Genomic DNA, 13,317 nt, shown 5'->3' with positions numbered 1-13,317 from the left:
TCCGATAAGGTTTTTTATTGCCTTGATGACTGAACAGAAGTTCAGCTCCCTCTATGACCAGAAAGATAGTCCACTTATCTGACTGCAAATTTAAATAATATAAAGTTTAATAATCCAGTTGGGATTGGTGTTTTTCCTTAGCTTCAGAGTATAGGACCAGGCCCTAGAGGCTGGTTGTTCTAATTCAGAATCTTAGCAATAGACAGAAAGCAAGCAAGAACAATTCTAACCTTTAGAAGCCTGTGTCTTTGGGCTGAACCAAGAAGAGCATGCCACTCCAGACTGGGCTGAACAAGCTCCACTCTCCTCCAAGCCCCCTGACGCAAGTCCTCACCCGGCAGGAAGGAAGTGCTAGTCACAAGACCCAACTGCCACTCCCCGTTGGGCCCTTCCCCCACAAACTGTCAGTCTTGTTTCCTTTCCACATCACTCTATCATTTAAAAGTTGTTTTTTTATTTTCATAAATTAGTGTTTTGCTTTGTCAAAAGCTGTCAATTCCAAGTGCTTTCAGGTCCATTCCTCCTTGTGATTAGTTATATTAATTGTTTTTGTAATGTTGAACCATCTATGCATCCTTAGTATAAATATAACTTGGTCAGAATAATCTATATTTGGGGGGGGATATGTTGCTATATTCATTTTTTTGTATTTTATTTTAAAAATTTTCACCAATATTAATTAGATATTGGTCTGTAGTTCTCTTTATTTGCTTTATATTTCCTTGAATTGAGTATTAGTATTACATTTGTTTAATGAAAGGATTTTAGTAGCATGTTTTCATCTTCAAATTGTTGAATTATTGTCAAATTAAGCTTACTAATTTATTTGGAGCAGGATAATTTTTTTTTCAATAATTCCTCGATGGCCTATTTAATTCATTTTTTAAAAGTTATTTAATATTTCCAATTCATATTCTAGTAATCAGAGTAGTTTTGTATTTAATTCTATTTTAGATTCTTGGTTTTGCTAGCATATAACTGTGTATATATAGTAAGTCCCAATAATTCTTAAAATTTTTTCTCTTTTTGTGCAATTTAACTTTATTTTTATATTGATCACTTGATTTTTCACCATTCTTTTCAGGTCAGGAAAAATTGAATAATTTTAAAAATTCTTTCAAAGAAGCTGCTTTTAGTTTTGTCATTTCAATAGTCTTCTTTGTTATTTATTTTTCACCTAATTTTCAAAGTATTTTTTGTGTTTATTTGGTATTTATTTGTGGATTTTGTGTACTCAGTTCACTAATCCTTTTTTTTCTATTTTATTAATGTATATTCTTGGGAATATAATTTTTATTTTTTACTTTCAGAACTTGCTTAGCTGAACATTGCTGACAACTAGCCTTACAATTAAGATTACTTTCCTATAGTTGTGTTCCTATGGTTTATTCTCCTGTTTCACTCATTGTTTGACATATTGTTGTTGTCTCCATTTAAATCTGTGACCTTTGCTTATGTTCTCTGAATTGATAAAAATACTAAGGGAGAGGCATAGACCTGAGGTCTTGAGAAGAAATTGCTTCTCAGATAAATGTACTGAGATGATCTCTTTGAAGACAGAACACTGACTGCTGTGCATTGTGATTCATCAGCTTAATTAAATGTGAGTCTTTTTAGAGTTTTGAAGTCTAGAGTTGATAATCTACAAATAAAAGTAACTGTTTGAGGGGGAATGAGGGATGATTATTAAAGGACTGTTGGGGTCATACTGACAGAAAGGTGTCACATTTTGATTTTCACATCATAAGTTAGGGATGGATCAATGCTTATAAAGAGGCCTTAGTATGAGGGATTGGAAATCAGATAGGGGAATGGGAGAAAGTCAGGAAAATAGAAGCTGACAGGTGCTGAGAAGCTCTGCAGATGTTGTGCTAGGATCCATGCTGATTAGAGGAGAGGCATTGCTTGGCAGAGAAGTGATCATCTAGAGAAAGGCAATATTGTCCTGTTAAATTTTATATGTTGGACTTAATATATTTGATTGGTGGTCATCAGGGATTTAATTTCTAAATCCCAAAATGGATTACTAAAGTAAAATGTAATTTATGGTAGTTTATTTTTACAATAGAGGGAATATATTTGAGGAAGAGATAAAAGGGGAGAGAGAAAGAAACCCTAGCTTCTTCTGAGCCAGGTAGAAATTCTAAGGCCCTAATCAGAGAAAAGGAGTTTCAAGACAATGGACCTTTGTCAGAGATTCACACCTCCAGAAAGGCAAGGAAACTAAGTCAGCCTTTCACTCACCATGGTGACTGCCTAAAAAGAAAGCAGTCTGAGGTCTCCTGCACGAGCTCCTCTAGGGTCCAGTTCCACAGCCAAGTATCTTCACTCCAAGTCAGAGGGTCTGTCTTCCAGTCTCTTCTCAAGTATCTGTCTTCCAGTCTTCAACTCCGAGTGACTAATTCCAGTCTCTCCTCTGAGTGACTCTTCTTCACAAGCCTGAATGACTGATCCTTCCAGTCCAAATCCAAGTGACTGAATCCTTCATCTATCTTTGTGTGCCTCTGTTTCCTCTATTTAAAGATCTTTTTCTCTTGTGTCACCTCCCCTGAATTTTATGTCTACCAATCACAGCAGATGCTCCTCTCCAGGACTGACCACTTAATGTATGAAATGGGTGTTCACACCTTTTGTAGTTAGTTAACACCTTTTGTGGTTAGTTAACACATTTTTTGTTAGTTAACACCTTTTTTTTTGTTAAAATGGGTAGATCTACTTTAAATACTGAGTTAACACTTTGGGGATTAAAATCTAAAAATAGACAGGGGATTACAAATTTATCTTCACTGTCAAGGAAGAGCTAAGTATCTTCATTGTTACAACAGGAGATAGCCAAATCCAATCTTCATAGTCCTCTAGCAATATACATACATACATACATACATACATACATATATATATCTATATCTTAGGGATTTGTTTGTGCTCCCTCTTATTGCTTTCTATAGTTTGTAAGGAAAAAAAAAACACTGGGTGATGGTGGCAGGATTTGAATATGCCTTTCTATATATTTCTTTTTATGAGCTGTGTCAACTGGAGGGGAAAAAAAAGATGGTTTTGCTGAGAGTTGATGTGGAAAAAATAAACAAACAAAAAAAAGAATCTTGCTATTTGAAGAGCTGGCTGAGTAAAGACTGTATGGCCTATTACAATCTATAAAATTAGAGGGGAAAAATCTCATCAAAGCCCCAGAACAGATCTGTGAGACTTGATAGTCCTCTAGTTTAAAGAAATTATTTGACACAATTAACTTGACACTATCAGTGTCCTGCCAAGGGTGGCTATGTGTTAAAAGAGCCTGATACTCTGGTTACCCAAGAATAGTAGGGAAATACTTTTGTGTAGCTGGAAAATTTTAAGGACCAGAAGGGGAACAGCTAGCCAAGAAATAATTTTGACCAGCAATTAATGCATGATACAGTCTGTTTCTGAAAGAGATCAAGAATATCAAGTCTATTTAGAGACATAAGTTGTCCTATATACATAGGTTTCCCTACCTGTGTGCCTCATTGCTAAGTTTCCATAAGTGTGCACCAAATTTATTTTAATTACTTCTGCTTTAGCACCATATTAAATAAATTTTATGATTATTCTTGCTTTTGCTTTCCAATAATTGTGATCATTATTGCTTTTATACTCTTGTTTAGTAAATATTTCATATTTAAATGTTGATGGCCTTATTTTAATTGATCTTGAGTAAATGGGAAGCAAGAATGAGCCAGTCCAAAGAGAAAAGGAGAGTGAGTTCCATACCTAGACTAAACTGAAATATGTAAATGTTTAAAGAAAAGGGGTAGGAAGTCAAGGAAATAAGGATTTATATAGTGACCAGTCATTTTTCATTTTCTAATTTTTGCTACCATGCCCCTATGTGAATTACTTCTCTTTCCTCCCCCTTCCTTTTTCAACTTCTCTTTATGTGTTGATCTCCCACATTAGTATATAATGGCGATGGTGAACCTTTTAGAGACCAAGTGCTCAGACTGCAGCCCTCATTCCACATGTAAGACCCACACCTTACCTCAGACAGGGAAGGGAGGGAATGCTCCCATTGGGCTGCTGAGCAGGGAGTGGTGATGTGAGAAATGACCTTAGGTGTGCATGGAGAAGGGCAAAGAAGCAGCCCCTTCCAGCACACATGCAATAGATTTGCCAGCATGGCTATATAAGAACCTTGAGGTCAGGGACTATTTTTCTTTTTCTCTGTATGTTTATCAACAGCCCTTAGCACAGTCCTGGAACATAGTAAGCACTTAACAAATGTTTGTTGGCTTGATTTGTCTTGACTCCATATCACTATCCAAATCAATGCCCTATTATCTAGCTTTTGTTACTGCTACTTCATAGAAACCGTTTCCTATAAAATTACAAATGGTCATTGCCACATTTGACCATAATGACTAAGCCCTCCATGGCAATTTCCCCAATGGATTCATTCACAATTCACTCATCAGACAGGCCATCCTTTTCCCACAGCTAACTCAGGTACTAACTGTATATTCTTATGGAAAATGGATATTAAATATTAGTGAAATGAAATGAAAATTGGAAAGACTACCAGACTTTCAAAATAGAAATTACCACTAGATAGCAAAGAACAATTAATATATAGAAGTCTGGAAGTTTGGTAGACATATTGGCCCTTCCTATATACAATCTCATCTATCATTGTTACCATTTTTCAATATTTTTCAATATTAATAAAATGCTATAAGAACAAAAAAACTTAGCAGAAAAGAAAAGAGACAATCTGTAAGATTTCTAATTAATTTGACATTAGTTACTGGAAATAATTTAAAATTATTGTCAGTTACTACACATTAAGAACCTACTAAGTGAAGGCACTGTGCTAAATGCTTAATTAAGGAAAAATTAGGGAAGAAGAATAAATTTGAGCACAAGAGGCTTTGGATTGAGAGTTAGATGATCCAAATCCTGCAGAATCTTGGTTGTGCCATTTGTTACCTGTGAGACTTTAGGCAAGTTACTTGGCATTTTGGAGCTTCATCATCTTCATCTGTAAAATAAGGGGGTTGGACCAGGTATGATTCTCAAAGGACCTTTTCAAATCTAATATGACACTCACATGATACTAATGATATCACTTTGTTTAAGATCTGAAAATAAAACTGCTTTCATTTCTTAACAAGCTAAGCTTGATTTAGCCTTTGCAAGTAACTTTTGGAACAACTAATGATTTTTAAAAAGGGGCAATTATTTACAAAGAGGAAACTGGTAGTAAAACATTGTTCTAGGGGATATAGGAAGTGTAAAAATGAGTAGATTCTGGTCCCTGTACAAGAGGAATTAGGAGGTTGTTATTTATTTATTTATCTTTTTATTTATCTATCTATCTATTTATTTATTTAAACCCTTACCTTCTGTCTTGGAGTCAATACTGTGTATTGGCTCCAAGGCAGAAGAGTGGTAAGGGCTAGGCAATGGGGGTCAAGTGACTTGCCCAGGGTCACACAGCTGGGAAGTGTCTGAGGCCAGATTTGAACCTAGGACCTCCCATCTCTAGGGCTAGCTCTCAATCCACTGAGCTACCCAGCTGCCCCCAGAGGTTGTCATTTATACAAATGGTTTTTATGCAAAATAGAATGGCATGAGCACAGGACAGAAGCATGAGCAAAATGCTATGAAATTCCAAGTAGGGAGAGATGATTTCTGGCCTCCAGAATGAGGGAAAGTTTGCATTTGAGCTGTATCCTGAAGAATTGGTAGGATTTCAATAGACAGAAAGGGTAAAAAGAGTTTTCTAGGCTTAGGGAATAAGGATTCTTGCTTTATCTTGACCTCAGAGCAGAGAAACAGAGATGTGGCAGGAAGAGGTAGGAGGGTTACAGCTGGTACTCAAATTCAGTTGGTGAGTAGAGTAGGTCAGAGCCAGATCATTGAGGGTCTTGAATGCCTTTTTTTAACTTGATAAGAAATAAAGAGCTATGGGAAGCCCTGGGGCAATATCTGGATATATTCAGAGCTATGGAAGATTACTGTGGCATTAGACTGCAAAAATGGACTGGAGGGGTAAAAAGTTGTGAACAGAAAGACCAACTAGAACACTGCTGAAATAGTTCAAATGAGAGACTGGAAAATTTAAACACAGGTTGCATATGACCTTAATGGCTAAAGAATTTGGAGAGAGAAATTATGGTATAATGAAAGAATTTGGTTGTAGTCCCAGATCTTCTACTAACTAGTTAGATGGCCTAGAACAAGTGACTTAATTTATTGGGTCTCAGCTTACTCATTTGTAATATGAAGGAGGTTATATTGTTATATGATTTCTAAGATCTCTTCTAGTTCTTATATTTGACATATAGGTTTTTTTAAACCCTTACTTTCTGTTTTAGAATTCATACTAAGTATTCATTCCAAGGCAGAAGAGTGGTAAGGGCTAAGCAATTGGGCTTAAGTGACTTGTCCAGGTCACAGATGAGGACAGATTTGAACTTAGAATTCCATCTCCAGGGATTGTGCTCTATTCACCGAGCCATCCAACTGCCCTACATAGTGATTTTAATAAATGTTTATTATTGGCTAATTCCATCCTCTGATTTTCTTACTAGGCTATTAAGTCCAAGACTAGGAGAGTGAAAATGGAAGGGGTATCCCACATTCTGAGGGAGCAGAAACACAGAAGAAAAACAACTGCTTGATCATATGGATAGATGGGGATATGATTGGGGATGTAGACTCTAAATGAACACCCTAGTACAATTATCAATAATATGGAAACAGGTCTTGATCAGTGACACAAACAAAACCCAGTGGAATTGTGCATCAGCTATGGGGTGGGAAGGAGGGGAGGGAAAGAACGTGAATCATGTAATCATGGAAAAATATTCTAAATTAATTAAATAAAAAATTTTCAATTAAAAAAGAAAAGAAAATGGAAGGGGTAAGGAAGGATTGAATGGAATCCCTAGTTTCCTTCAAAAACTTGCCTTTGTTTTCCATCAGCTACTCTATTTGATTTCTACTCCATGGAGCAATATGCCTCTCCCAGGTGAAGCTCATGACCTGAAATCTCTTTATCATGCAGATGACTCAGCTCTGACACTCAACACCTTCTTAATTCCCTCAGTTCCCTCTGATTGGAGAGTTGAAGGACAGAACAATAAATTCTACCCAAAGCTTCCCTTTATAAAGGGCTCAGAAATTTCCAGATGATTCTTACCCCTTCCATTTTCTTTTCTTTTTTTAATTGAAAATTTTTCCATCAGTGGTTCTTCTTGGCTTCCACTCCATGACAGATCAGCTACCTCTGGTTCCCCTCTCTCGTCATTCAACTTCCTTTTGTATATTGTCTTCATTCAATAGATTTTAAGCTTCTTAAGCACAGAGACTGTCTTTCTTTTTCTTTTTGGTATCCCAAGCACTTAGTATATATAATGCCTGTTCCATAGTTGTTGTTGTTTGTCCTTCAGTTTTGAAGAGGACCAGTAACATCACAAGGATGATATTTTGACTTGACCATCAATTGGGGTTAAGTAAGACAGCATTGCCCAATGTCATTCCCTCACTCTCTCTTTTCCAGTCATCCAAGTCCAGTGGCAAGATAAAAGTCAAGAAGACTGGTGATAGCCTGACACACAGGGGACGACCTTGGAGTCTTTGATGTCTTATCAAACTCTGCTTACTCCACAGCATTTATTTCAGCTGCCTTCATGGCCACTAGAACAAATTGTTCTCATCTGCCCTTTCCTCCAGGAGGAGTCTTCACATATTTGAAGTAAAGCTGCCAAGAGGTTTTACTAGGGTTTTGCCTCTGTGCATGCTAAAGCTCCTTAGAGCCATTGGTTGGCATTACATAGTAGACATCTTTTAAATGATTATTGACTATTGATTATTGAGTACTTCCTACTGGCAAGGGATAGAGAACCAGATTGGGGGGACAATAAGATTTATGTTCAAGTCCTGCTTTTGCTGCATATTGCCTATGTAACCTGACCAGATCACAGCTTCTCCACAATCCTGCCTCCTCTTCCCTCCCACCACTCCCCATCCCACCCCCATCCATTAGAGCTACAAGGTACAGAACAGATGCCTATTTACATCTGTAAAGGCAGTTTCCTTATAAGAGATTCCCTACATTAAACGAAATCAGAAGTCAGATTCAAATTCTGGTTGAATCTCTCCATGTAATCTATTTCTTTTACTTTAAGTCTCCATGTTGTTTCTCTTATTGTTTATTTAATAGTACATTTGCTCCCTCACTTCATTTTTGTCTTTCTACTCACAGAACCTAGCACCAATGCTGAGCACATAGCAGGCAATGAACAAAATGCTTGTTGGAATATTTAATGGGTAGGAGAGAGACTATTTAGTAGACTTGATAAAAATTAGTGATGGTTATATGGGATGGGTGTGATAGAGTAGATAGAAGACTGGACTTGGATTAAGAAAGACTCAAGGGAGGTAGCTGGGTAGCTCAGTGGATTGAGAACCAGGCCTAGAGATGGGAGATCCTCAGTTCAAATATGGCCTCAGACACTTCCCAGCTGTGTGACCTTGGGCAAGTCACTTAACCTCCATTGCCTAGCCCTTACCACTCTTCTGCCTTGGAACCAATACATAGTATTAATGTAGATGGAAGGTAAGGGTTTAAAAAAAAAAAGACCCAAGTTAAAATCTTGTCTCAGATACTGATTATCTTTGTGTATCTGCTTCAGTTTTCTGAGGAATACATAGATGTACATTACATATATTATAATAACTATGCAAAGACTATGGAAGTTGAGCAACTGATTTTTTTGGAGGGGAAAACTGAGCACAAAGAACTCTGAATATTATTATGTATATACATCCATCCATATATAATACATATGTATATATATGCATAGTTAAACATATATATATATATATTTATATGTGTGTTATATACATATATTTTCCCCAAAATCCCTAAGATTTTTTGGGATACCCCATTTGTGACTAGGTACCTTAAAGGGCTATATAACTGTTAACTATTCTTATTAGGAACCCAAAGCAGTCAAAGATGATTTGGAGCCTTTGATTAGGAGTAATTGTGAAAATGGCATAATTAATAGAAATGTTAGACTCAGGAAGTTTATATGGCAATTTTTGAAGGACTAGGCTTATTTGGCTTTAAGTTTAGAAGGATAACTGCAGCCAGAGCTATAACTAGGGCAAGATGATCAGGGCTTTGTCCCAGGGTGACAAATTTCAAAGACATTGAAAGCACTTGCTGTCCTTCAACTGCACTGAAAGAACAGAGCTGATCACCCAGCTGGCAAAAATAATTTCAGTAGTTGAAACCTAATGGCAGGCTAGGGGAAGCTTGTCCTTTGGGCTACCCTGTTCTACCCTAACTCAACCAAGACCATTCTTTTCCCAGGTGTCGAGGTTTGTTTTACATACTTGTTTCTGGAGAAAAATTATGTTTCTGAGTATAGCTCAGTGGATTGTATGGAAATTTAGCTCTACTCCCGGCGGCAATTAGATGGAACAGTGGATAGAGTGCCTGAATACAGGAAGACTCATCTTCCCGAATTCAAATCTGGACTTGGACACTTCCTAGCTGGGTGACCCTGGGCAAGTCACTTAACCCTGTTTGCCTCAGTTTCCTCATATATAAAATGAGTTGGAGAAGGAAATGCCAAACCCCTCTAATATAGCTCTGCCAAGAAGGGCCCAAATAGGGTAGCAAAGAATTGGACATGCCTGAACTGATTGAATAACAACAACAACAACAAATTAATCTTCCTCCAGCCTTACTCAGTCCTTATGTTCATCAGTTAGTCAATCAGTATGCATCTCAGTTTCTTCATTTGGGACTCTTCAGTATGTCTTGTAGAGGAAAGAATTCAGATAATTTTAACTTTGCAGGCTGTAAGATTTGAGTAAGGGGTATGCACCATTGAGGAGATTTGGTAAAGAAGTAATGATTCCAATTGTATTGGAATGGAGGAGGATTTTCTTGCCAGGAAGATGGCAAACCAGAATGTAGGAGTATTTGTGTTCATCCAATGGGATTTGGAATGAGAGGTCGAGGAAAAAACCAATAAACAAAAAAACCCCCAACAAAAACCTGGCTGCTTTCTGTGAAGGCTATACTTGTTCAGACTGCAATATGGCCACAGGATTCTTATTTTCCCCCAGGATTGTGGAGGTCCATGCCAGGGAAAGGTGGATGGACATGAGATTGCAAGGAGAGACAGCAGTCTGGATGCAGGGAGACCAGTGAACACCAACAACAACATAGACCCCATCTGGCTTTCTTGGGGCTCCAGAGAGGGGAACACATGCTGCATGACAGCTTGGGGGGGAGCTTGGAGCAGGCTCAGGGACTGTTTTGCCAAAGTTCACAAACCAAGATCAAGTTTCGGCTGCGTTTCAAGGAACCAAAGCCAAATTCTGAAGGAACCTGGGCTATTTGGAGTGTCAGGTAGAACTATGAGAGTGATCACTTACTTGAGGCTTGTTTCTGTGAACAAGTCTGAAATATAAAGGGGGAAACTCAAAAGGGAGGGGAAAAGGCATGAAATATAACTTAATGGGAAATCTTCCCAAATAATACTCGCATACATTTGCAGGAGTTTTCAATGAAATAAAACTTTAATATAGCTTTAGTTTGGATGGGGCAACCGAAGTATTATCTCAAGGTGCTAAAATCAGTAGGGCAATGACCCAGTTGAAGGATTATTCCCTCAGCAGCAAAGAAATAACCAAACTGAGCATCTAGTTAGCAAGAACACCAGTTAATTAAAATAGGGATCTGCCAGAAGCTCCACTTTTACCCCTCCCAAAGTGCAGCATGTTCACTGTGTCCCAGGGTACCTGTTTAATAAGACCTTCTCTCTCCCAACTGAATTTGTTTTTTTTTTTTTTAAATTTATTTGGAAGCATATATACTGGTATGTACATATGTACTGTTTGTCCTAAATGTGCATCATTGTTTTTGAAACTTGCCCCAGCCACAAAAAATGCAAGTGATAGCTCTCCATCTAAAGATTTTGGAGACCATTAGTGCAGCTTGTACTCCAAGTGTTCTAATTTATAGGGATCCAAGAGGTAGAAATTCAAGCAGAGAAATTGTGGCATAGGAAAAATGCTAAAATATCTGGGTTAGAAGCTTGACTCTGCTAATTATGACTTTTTTTTTTTAAACCCTTACCTTCCATCTTGGAGTCAATACTGTGTATTGGTTCCAAGGCAGAAGAGTGGTAAGGGCTAGGCAATAGGGGTCAAGTGACTTGCCCAGGGTCACCTAATTATGACTTTTGACTCCATGGCCTTGGGCAGGTCTCTTTCATCAATCTTTTCTGGCCTCAGTTTCCTCATCTAAAAACTAGGAATAACAATAGCATCCACCTTTCAAGGCTGTTGTGAAGATACACTGTGCTAATGTTTCTAAAGTGTTATATAACCTTAAAGTGCTACATTAATGCTACTTGTTATAGTCTAATTCCAAACCAAACCAAAAATTCTTTGCACCAGTATAAGAATAGGAGGGAAGTAAATATAAAATAAAATAAAAAAAGACCCAGATTTTAAGACTTCAATGAATATGTGATCTCACCATGGACATTTCCTCCAAGGGTATAAACTTCCCCCCAGCCATATCTGCCCATGCTATGCAACTTTTTTTTTCCTGTAATGTCCCACAAATCCTATAAGAATGTTATTAAACCTAATGAACCTGTTCACTCCTCTGAACTTTCTTTTTCAGTTATACATTTTTTTCTGATATAATCCTTTTGGACGCTTCTTCATGTAACCCCACATGGCTATTGTGCTGTGGCCTACTTAGATCCTCTATGGACCATTCCATGGCCCTTTGCATATGGTGCTGCCTCTGAGGGAGATGATAGATGCAACATTCTCACTACATCTGTGATTCACACACTATTATGAGATATATCGGGTGGTAGGAGCATGCATGAAGATAGAGTGAGAGGGAGGGGTATCACACTACTAGAAGATCCTAGAGGAAGGCTCCTAGTGCATAATTTGTGGGAAGGTATGTATCCTAAGAATGACATAGGATGGACAGGTATGTGTCCATGAGCTACCATTGGCACATGTGAGATGCAGGAAGTGATGTAAAAAATGGTCTATATATTTTGGGTCACTTCCTTTCTCCAGGGTCTTTTCGCAGAGAGGTGACTCTGGCTTTTTTCACGGCAGAGACATGGCTGGTGGCAGCATGCTGGGTGTCTTGGTCTTGGCATGCCTGCAGCTCTTGTCCGTGTTTGGCTTGTGGCAGCTTTTTGGCTTCTTGGTGTCTTGGCATGGGTCAGGTGAGGCCTCTTCCCTGAGCTCTCTCAGTCTAGGCTGATTCCTTTTTTTTCCCTTACCTTTCCTAAAAACACCCTCCTCCTAGGAGGCCCCTCATCTCGGAGGAGGCCTCGTGGCTGGAAGGTCTCTGAACTCCCCTTGGCACAGGCGAGGCCAGAGAAATCTTATACCCTTTTCCCTCTCTCTTCTTCTTAATTCCTTCATTCTATATTAATTAAACCACCACAAAATTCCCAAACTGTCTTGAGTATTTTTATTGGGATTTGAATTAATCCCTGGCAACCAACTAAATTTATATTCAGTTAAAAAAAATCTAAATTTACCCCTTACACTATATCATCAAACATCTTTTAGTTACCTGGAGAATAAAAGAATGTCCCATTCTTTAGACAACCAATTTGCCTACAAAATGGCATTATAACTATTAGTTAATTTAGATTGTTTATCCATTGAATCGTTTATCTAGTTAGATGGCTAGTGATGGAGTACTGAACCTGAAGTTAGGAAGGCTTATATTCCTGAGTTCAAATTTGATCTCAGACACTTATTAGCTGTGTGACCATGGGCAAGTCACTAATGCTGTTTGCCTTAGTTTCCTCACCTGTGAAATGAGCTGGAGAATACAATGACAAACCACTACAGTATTTTTAACAAGAAAACTCCACATGGGATCACAAAGAGTAGGACAGAACTGAAATGACTGAACAACAACAGTCCATTGAATTGAATCCATTTTCCCTAGGACTTATCCTTCTTCTCCCTCCCTCTCCGTTCCTCAGTTCTCCAGATGTGTGTTTGTAAACTTTGGTAAGACCTAGATGTGGACCCCAGTGAAATCATCTTCTCTCAGCTAAATGTATTGGTTGGTATTTGTCCATGTCCATGTATATATTATTATTGTTATTTTTTTACAATGGAACAAAAACATAATCCTCAACTTGGGATACAGTTCTTTAGGAGTAACAGTTTGTTATGTCAGGCTTCATTACATGAATAATTCCAAGGTGTGAGGTGAGTTACTGTGGACAGGAGAGTGTCCCTTGTTGATGT

This window comes from Monodelphis domestica, chromosome 3 (genome assembly GCF_027887165.1).
Source record: "Monodelphis domestica isolate mMonDom1 chromosome 3, mMonDom1.pri, whole genome shotgun sequence".
Lineage (NCBI taxonomy): Eukaryota > Metazoa > Chordata > Mammalia > Didelphimorphia > Didelphidae > Monodelphis > Monodelphis domestica.
This window is presented reverse-complemented; position numbering follows the sequence as displayed.